We start from the raw sequence: 9,607 nt of genomic DNA, 5'->3' as shown, positions 1-9,607 counted from the left end.
GACACGCAAATGTGTGTTATCTTCATTTATTACAGGGGCTTTAATGATACGCAATGCATGTCCTAAACACGTGTCGTAAGGTTACGACATGTAAATGTGTGTCATCTTCCTCTATGACAGGGCCTTCCTTGACACGCAATGCATGTAATATATGTGCGTCGTAAATGTGTGTCGTAATTGTGCATCGTAAATAGACGACGTCCAAAAGCGTGTCATCTTTCGTTATGACAGGGCTTTCCTTGACACACATTTGCGTGCCGTCTAAGCGTTTTACAACATGTATCTTGTGTCGTAAAAGGCAATTTTTGTAGTAGTGAATGAGTGAATCATGGAAAGTAGTGACATTAAATGGAATTTAATAAAAAGGAACGAAAAGTAATGAAAATAATTGGAAAGTAATGATATAAAAACTACCCCGACCATGATACCTCGTAAGAGGGTATAGAGGAATCTATCTGGGTGGTGCCTCCCCTTTACGAGATAGATGCCCAAATGAAAATGATGCCTTGGTGGATTTGTTTGTTCTTTCCACCTTAGTTTAGACTCGGGAGTGGTTCCTTTATTGGATGTAGACCCTAAGGATAAAAATGGCAACGGTTTAATGCCGGAATTATCCCTTAATGATAAAAGAAAATGAAATACGGAAATATGGCTTTTGAAATGAAATGAAATGAAATGAAATGATATTTATGACATGTTTGAAATAAGTTTTCCTTTAAAATGCTTGAAAATGTTTTATGGTCTAAAAGTATGTTTTGCAAAGATGAAATGTTTTTTGGTAAAAATGTGATAAAATTTTTGGGTCACAAATGCACGTAGCTCACAATACATTATTGTCTTACGTATCACTTTTTAATGCCATGTATCTTAGGTTTCCTTTAAAGAGAGAGGATGATAGATGGAAGTTAGAAGTCAAGTTATAGAGAATCGAATGGATCTTGATAAGTTCCTTATTATTTTGTATTTACGTAATTCCTATTTGATTGTTATGGAGGAGGAAGTTCAAGGTTAGGATCCGGTGTCGAGCCAGTTGATGAGGGACTACGTGAGTTCATTGCTTCCAAGATCACTAGAGGCATCCTTGAGTCAACCCCGGTGATTTTCAGATCAACCAAGGAAGGGATCATAGAGCTGATGGAGGATCGCCTCAGGGCATTCAGGAGCGACATGGCACTCACCCAGTCAGGATCACGCACACCATCCTTCAAGGTCTTCAAGGGCAGTGGTGCACTGGATTTCCATGGGGTGAAGAACCCCATTGCTTCCAGACGGTGGATTGCAGACATGGATTCTGCACAGCAGACGAGCTTCTGCCCTAAGGGGTCGAAGGTTCGTTATGCTGCGGGATGTTTTAGGGACCAAGCTAGAGACTGGTGGGAGTCTGTTGGTGATTCATTAGGATCCCCAACCATTGAGGTTATGACCAGGGCTAACTTTCAGACCAGGTTTAGGGCGGAGTTTGCGCCGGTTGTGGAGCTTCAGCAACTGGTCAGGGAGTTCCTCGACATGAGGCAGACGATTGAGTCAGTGGTGGAGATCAATGCCAAATTCCGGGAGAGGGCATTGTTGGTTCCCTAATATGCGAGGGACAAGGAGATGCGGAGGACCCGCTACAATGATATGTTGAGAGCCGACATCTTGGAGCATGTCAGTTTCTCGGCATGCCCGACCCTAGATTCCATTATTGTTAGGGAAAGGGAGAGGGAGATTAACTTAGAGCACATCAGGAAGAGGATGGCGGAGGAGGGGCATGTGACTGGGGGCTTCGAGGAAGAAGCCTAAGGGATCCGACTCTAGGTCGAAGGGTCATCAAGATTGGGGTAGCTGCAGAAAGTGTGGTAAGACTCGTGAGGGGGTTTGTAGGATAGGATCATTGGGATGCTACAAGTGCGGCAAGTTAGGGCACTTTAGTAGGGATTGTACTGACCCTATGCCCACTTTCCATACATTGGATTTTCTGTGTTTCCACTGCAACCAACAAGGCCATAAAAAATCCATTTGCCCTCAGTTAATAGCAGCAGCGCAAATAAAGACACCAGCTCCAGCGACCCTGCGGATCACTGATGGTCGGCAGGGCAAGACAGAGGCTCTAGTGGTGAGAATCTGAGCCTTCCAGTTGACTACCGAGGAGGCATGCGCCACACCTGATGTGGTGACAGGTATGATTTCTTCTCCCTAGCTTTTATTTTATGTTACTTATGATATTAATGTGCCATGAGATATGTTTGGTCTAGGATCTTTTTGTAACAGCCCGAAATTTCTAGGTATTTATTATTGGCTTATTTTTTTGGAAATTGTGAGTGGACTCGGCGAGTTGGAGCTCAAACTCGCCGAGTAGGATCGCGGTATTGGGCACGGGTTCGCATCCGGACTCGACGAGTCCAAGAGTGGACTCGGCGAGTCCACGCTGTGTGGTGAAACCCTAATTCCCGGGGTTTGAGACCTATTTAAAGGGCCTTATGGTCTTCATTTGTGCTCACCAATCCATAGATAGAAACCCTAGAGTGCTTGAGCGTTTTGAGAGAGAAAGGAAGCCATTATTGACCTTTGTGGTGTTATTTAGCAAGGAGAAGGAGGTCATAACCAAGAGGAAGCATAGGAGATTGCTATACTGTGGATTTGAAGCTCAGATCTTCGAAATTGAGGTATCATTTCAGCTCATCTTCTGTTTTATGAAGTATATTTGGATTTAGGGTTTCTTATGGCCTTTGTTGGGATGATTTGATGCCAAATAGTCCCTTTCTAATGTTGAGGCTTTGGATCTGGATCCATAGAGGTCCAGAGAGCCTCACTCATCAAGCTTTAGGAAGAGTAATGGAGATTATGACCTTGAGTTGTGATAGTTGGGACTAAATCATCATATATGGACATATAGATGTTGTATGTACATCAAGATATTAACTTTACGTGTTAAATAAGCTTGGAAGGACTGGATCTATGAATTAGTGGATCGGATCTGACCTTAGGAGCGAGTTTGATTCATTGCATGGCATGGACTCACCGAGTCCGAAGAACAGACTCGCCGAGTGGTCTTGCCGAGTTGAGGGTTTGACTCAGTGAGTCAGGGAGAGTCAGAGTGGGTTGACAGGTGGACTGAGTTAGGCTGGGACTCACCGAGTTGTTCTTGAGACTCGGCGAGTTGAGTCGTGGTGGCCCCACAACTCATGCCAGGTGGAACTCGCCGAGTTAGGAGAATACTCGACGTGTCAAGAGAGGATCCCAGGGAAATCAGTGTATACGCTTACACTTGCTGTGTCGCTATAGTGCACTCGCCGAGTCCGGTCAAAGTTGACTGTTGACCATTGACCAGTGTTGACCTATGTTGACTTGTTAAGGGATAGTCAACCTTAGTTGGGAAAAGTGATAATTAAAGATGTATTATGTTATAGGAGGACTATAGCTCGGGGGATCGAGCACTAGTGATTTCAGGGACTTGCGAATTTTCGAGATACGCGAGGTGAGTCTTCTCACTATACTTTACCTTGAGTAGGTAACTAGAGTTATGTGACAGAGTATTTGTATGTTGTGTATGCTATGTGTTGTACTGCATTATTTCTATGTAATTTATGTTGTGCATGTTTACAGAGTTAGAACCAGAAGGTTCACAGAGTTAGAACCTGAGGGTTCACAGGGTTTGGGTGCACGGACCCACAGAGCTATAGCCTCGAGTGGCAAATATGTGTTATATGTGGTATTTTGGGGAACTCACTAAGCTTTGTGCTTACAGTGTTTGATGTTATTTGTCTCAGGTACTAGTAACGACCGCGGGAAGGCGCCGGCTTGATCAGTACACATGCATGGAGTTTATGATTTTGAGATCTTGGGATTTTGTAATACTTGGATTAAATGATTGAATGTGGTTGTTTTCTGAATATTAAATGAATTATGTTTTATAAAATTTAAAAAAAATTGTTTTGAAATTTACGGTGTTACAATTTGGTATCAGAGCCTTGGTTTGAGGGATTCGGGTACACCTTCGGGAGTATTTGAACTCAAACTGAGGATTTGGAAAATATTTTCAAAAAAGAAATAATTTTTTTTTAATTTTTTTTAAGAGTAAAATATTTTTAGAGAAATTCAAAGAAGAAACGTGTGTAGGATCAGTTAGCGCCCGAACGATGATTTCCCAAAATACCCTTATATTATATGTTTATGAAAATTGATATGATGTATGCTCTTGCAAGAGTAGGCTAGGTATTCTTATTATGACTACAGTGCCCTGATTTGTGATGCCTTAGCCTAGGGAGATGTGAGCTGCTATGAGATGCTTGAAAGCGAATAGGTAGCAGCGAGGAGCTTATGAGAGATCTGTTAGAGAGTGATAGAGTACTTGGAAATTGGGATCCGTAGAGGAGGATTTGGGGTGTGTACTGAAACGGTGTGGACAGTAGTATTGGGCCCGTACTACTGAAAGCACCGGGGCGGTGTACGGTCCAAGTAAGGATCTTCGGAATACCAAGGATCAAGGAGGGATGAGTTGTCGAGTGTGAGTATGCTCGAGCGGATTCTAATTTATAATATGTTGTATTTCAGAGGTTGATCATGGTGAGGACACGTCATATACCGGAGGGTGTCGGGGCTAGTGATGAGGAGATCCGACAGATCATTCATGAGGATGTGGCTGCGGTCATCAGGGCAGAGATACCAGGGATGTTCGGGCCTATTAAGACCGAGCTGATTGATACTTTCGACGAGCGTTATGCTACTCTTTCTGAGTCTGCTGTTGTGGCGGCCACCGCAGTTGTTGTTGCTGCTAGGCCGCAGGGTGGTGACGCGTTCCTGTTCCGGGAGTTCAGCAACACGAAACCACCAGAGTTTGATGGGACCCAGGACCCGGTGACGGCTATGAGATGGATTTCTGACATAGAGGGGTGTTTCTTCACTTGCTCATCTCCTGAGCATTTGAGAGTACGGTTCGCGCTGAACCAGCTTCGCCTAGGAGTGAAGGACTGGTGGAAGTTTGTCACAGCACACTTTTCGCCTACTGAGCTTGCGGCAGTGACCTGGGAGAGGTTCACTGCCATGTTCCGAGATGAGTACGTTCCCCAGGTGGAGAGGGAGCGTTTGGCCCAGGAGTTTCTGACCCTCAAGCAGGGCACTGAGTCTGTCACGGTGATTACCAGGATGTTTCACGAGAGGGCGATGTTCTTCCCTGAGCACGTGTCTACTGAGCAGGCACGTATGAGTTGGTATTTGAGTATCTTGAGGCGAGACATTCGTGAGTTCGTGGCGAACTCCTCATACCGGACATTTGCTGAGCTTCAGGCAAATGCCCGGAAGAGGGAGATCGAGCTGGAGACTCAAGCTAGGGAGTAGGCTGAGTCTCAGGGGAGGGATCGGCGGCCGGCACAATTCCAGCCGGCAGCCAAGCGGGCGAAGCCCGTTGATCCCAAATCAGGGAGCCAGAAGGGCCGCACTTGTGGAAAGTGCGGCAAGGGTCATGATGAAGTGTGTAGAGCGGGATCTTGCTACAAATGTGGCAAGGAGGGGCATATGGCCAAGGACTACCCCAAGGGGTTTGCAGTATGTTTTCACTGCAACCAGACCGGACACCGGAAGGCGGAGTGTCCGCAGTTGCAGGGATCAGCTCAGGGAGCACCTCAAGGATCTGCCCCTACCGCCATCAGAGCTACCAGGAGTGGGCCAGTGAAGGCCGAGGCGCCGAGGGCACGTGGGAGAGCGTTTCAGTTGACCGCGGAGGAGGTCCGCGCAGCACCCGATGTCGTGGCTGGTATGTATTCTTTCGTGTATTTATTGTAATGTTGAAATATTATGCTTATATTATGTTATGCGTAGGTACTTTTCTTGTGAGTTCTGTACCTGCCTTGGTATTACTTGACTCGGGTGCGAGTCGGTCTTTTGTATCTTTGGCTTTTAGTCAGCACATCAGTGTTAGTCGCGAGGCACTGAGTCGGCCTCTGAGAGTTTCCATAGCTGACGAGAAGGCGATATATGCCACGGAGGTGATCCGTGGGTACATACTCAAGATTTTCGGCGTTGAGTTCCTGATTGATTTGGTTCCTATTGCCATGGGAGATGTTTGTGTTATTGTGGGCATGGACTGGTTGAGCAGGTTCGGTGTGGTTATCGAGTGCGAGCGACAGCTAGTGACCATACGAGACCCTAGTGGGGGAGTTCTTACAGTGTACGGCAAGGGTACCCGTTCTGGATTAGCGTTTTGTTCGGCCGCTAGGGTGAGACAGTGGTTACAGCAGGGCTGTAAGGGTTTTGTGGCGTACGTGTCGGATACGCGGGTTGATTCCATGAGGCCTAGGTCAGTGGAGGAGGTTCCTATAGTGCGAGAGTTCCTGGATGTCTTTTCAAAGGAGTTGCCGGGTGTGCCTCCCATGAGGCAGGTAGAGTTCGGTATTGATTTGGTCCCGGGGTCCACACCTATCGCTAAGGTGCTTTATCGTCTTGCACCTCCAGGGATGCAAGAGTTATCCTTGCAGCTTTAGGAGCTGCTGGGGAAAGGGTTTATTCGGCCGAGCAGCTCGCCGTGGGGAGCGCCTATTCTGTTTGTAAAGAAGAAGGATGGTTCACACCGGATGTGCATTGATTACCGGGAGTTGAACAAGCTGACGGTCAAGAACCGTTACCTGTTACCGAGGATCGACGATTTGTTCGACCAGTTGCAGGGAGCATCTTGGTTCTCCAAGATCGATTTGAGGTCTGGATACCATCAGGTGAGGGTGCGAGATGAGGACGTCCAGAAGACAGCGTTTAGGATGCGTTAAGGGCATTATGAGTTTGTGGTGATGCCATTCGGACTCACCAATGCTCCGGCAGTGTTCATGGATCTCATGAACCGGGTATGCAAGCCGATGTTGGATCGGTTAGTGATCGTATTTATTGATGACATTTTGGTATATTCAAGATCTATGGAGCACCATGAGGATCATTTGAGGGAGATCCTCGGAGTTCTGAGATCGGAGAGGCTTTATGCCAAATTCTCCAAGTGTGATTTCTGGTTGCGAGAGGTCCAGTTCCTAGGACATCTTGTTAACCAGGATGGGATATTGGTTGATCTGGACAAAGTGGAGGCAGTGATGAGTTGGAAGGTGTCGAGGTCACCCTCTGAGATCAGGAGTTTTCTAGGGTTGGCCAGTTATTATCGGAGATTTATCAGGGATTTCTCTAAGATCGCAATGCCACTCACTAGGTTGACCGGGAAGGGTGTTGCTTTTTCATGGGGCCCCGAGAAGTAGACCTCCTTTGAGACGCTTCGCCAAAGGTTATGCGAGGCCCCGGTGTTAGCCCTCCCAGAGGAAATGGAGGACTTTGTTGTATACTGTGATGCATCAATTTTGGGGTTGGGAGCAGTGCTGATGCAGAGGGGGCATGTGATAGCGTATGCATCGAGGCAGTTGAAGCCTCATGAGACGAGGTATCCCACACATGACCTAGAGTTGGGGGCAGTTGTGTTCGCCCTCAAGATTTGGCGCCATTATTTGTATGGGGTTCGGTGTACGATATACACGGACCATAAGAGTCTGAAGTATTTGATGGATCAGCCCAACCAAAATATGCGGCAGAGGAGGTGGTTGGATGTGGTTAAGGATTACGATTGTGAGATTCTGTACCATCCGGGCAAGGCTAATGTGGTAGCCGACACCCTGAGTCGCCGGGCGGAGAGCCCCCCGTTGCGAGATGTATGTTTGCGATTGACTGTGATGACTCCGGTGTTGGACACCATTCGAGGAGCACAGGCTGAGGCAGTGAGGTTGGAAAACCAAAAGAGAGAGCGAGTTCTTGGGTTGGTATCGGAGTTCGTTACCGATGGTCGGGAGCTTATGACTTTTCAGAGGCGTATTTGGGTACCATTCGTGGGAGGTACGCATGCCATTTTGATGGAAGAGGCTCATCGGTCGAAATTCTCCATCCTGGGGCCACTAAGATGTATTTGGATTTGAGGAGGGAGTATTGGTGGCCCTGTATGAAGAGAGATGTTGCGTGGTTCGTTGAGAGGTGCTTAACCTGCCGTAAGGTTAAGGCCGAACATCAGAGACCGCATGGTAAGTTGCAGCCATTGGAGATTCCCGAATGGAAGTGGGAACAGATCACCATGGATTTCATCACCAAATTGCCAAGGACTGCTCGAGGAGTTGATGAAATTTGGGTGATTGTGGACAGGTTGACGAAGAGCACTCATTTCCTTGCTATCAGCGAGAGTTCTTCCGCAGAGAAGTTAGCAGAGATATATGTGATGGAAGTGGTATCTCAGCATGGAGGGCCAATGTCGATTGTCTCAAACCAGGATGTGCGTTTCACTTCCAGATTCTGGAAGAAGTTTCATGAGGAGTTGGGTACTAGGCTGCATTTTAGTACCGCATATCACCCCCAGACAGACGGACAGAGTGAGCGGACGATTCATACACACGAGGACATGCTCCGAGCATGTGTATTGGATTTCGGGGGAAGTTGGGATATGTATTTGCCTTTGGCCGAGTTTGCTTACAACAACAGCCATCATTCGAGCATCGGTATGCCACCCTTTGAGCTGTTGTACGGGAGGAGGTGTCGGACCCCCATTTGTTGGGGAGAAGTCAGGCAACGCGTTATGGGCAACATTGAGATAGTGCTTCAGACGACAGAGCAGATCCAACATGTCAGACAGAGGTTACTGACTGCTCAGAGTCGACAGAAGAGTTATGCGGACAGATGCCGGTCTGAACTTGAGTTCCAGGTCGGTGATTTTGTGCTCCTGAAGATCTCTCCTGGGAGTGATCCGATTCAGGAAGAAGGGCAAGTTGGGGCCCCAATATATCGGACCATTTTGGGTAGTCGCAAGGGTAGGCAGGGTAGCCTATCGTTTGGATTTGCCAGCAGAGTTGGGGCAGATTCACAACACTTTCCATGTGTCGCAATTGCGGAAGTGTATAGCCAATGAGTCGGCAATGGTTCCATTAGAGGATATTTAGGTGGATGCGAGCCTGAATTATGCTGAGAGACCAGTGGCCATCAGAGATCGGAAAATCAAAGTTCTGAGGAACAAGGAGGTACCTTTGGTTTTGGTTCAGTGGCAGCACCGGAAGGGGTCCGAGATGACGTGGGAACTAGAGCGTGAAATGCGAGAGCAGCATCCGGAGTTATTTGAAGAGTGAGACTTCGAGGGCGAAGTCTAGTTCTAGTGGGGGAGAATTGTAACAGCCCGGAATTTCCAGGTATTTATTATTGGCTTATTTTTTTGGAAATTGTGAGTGGACTCGGCGAGTTGGAGCTCAAACTTGCTAAGTAGGATCGCGGTATTGGGCACGGGTTCGCGTCCGGACTCGGCGAGTCCAAGAGTGGACTCGGCGAGTTCATGCTGTGTGATGAAACCCTAATTCCCGGGGTTTGAGACCTATTTAAAGGGCCTTATGGCCGTCATTTGTGCTCACCAATCCATAGAGAGAACCCTAGAGTGCTTGAGCATTTTGAGAGAGAAAGGAAGCCATTATTGACCTTTGTGGTGTTATTTAGCAAGGAGAAGGAGGTCATAACCAAGAGGAAGCATAGGAGATTACTATACTGTGGATTTGAAGCTCAGATCTTTGAAATCGAGGTATCATTTCAGCTTATCTTCTGTTTTATGATGTATATTTGGATTTAGAGTTTCTTATGGCCT

Source organism: Lactuca saligna, chromosome 5, assembly GCF_052625555.1.
Source record: "Lactuca saligna cultivar CGN05327 chromosome 5, ASM5262555v1, whole genome shotgun sequence".
NCBI classification, from domain to species: Eukaryota; Viridiplantae; Streptophyta; class Magnoliopsida; order Asterales; family Asteraceae; genus Lactuca; species Lactuca saligna.
This window is presented reverse-complemented; position numbering follows the sequence as displayed.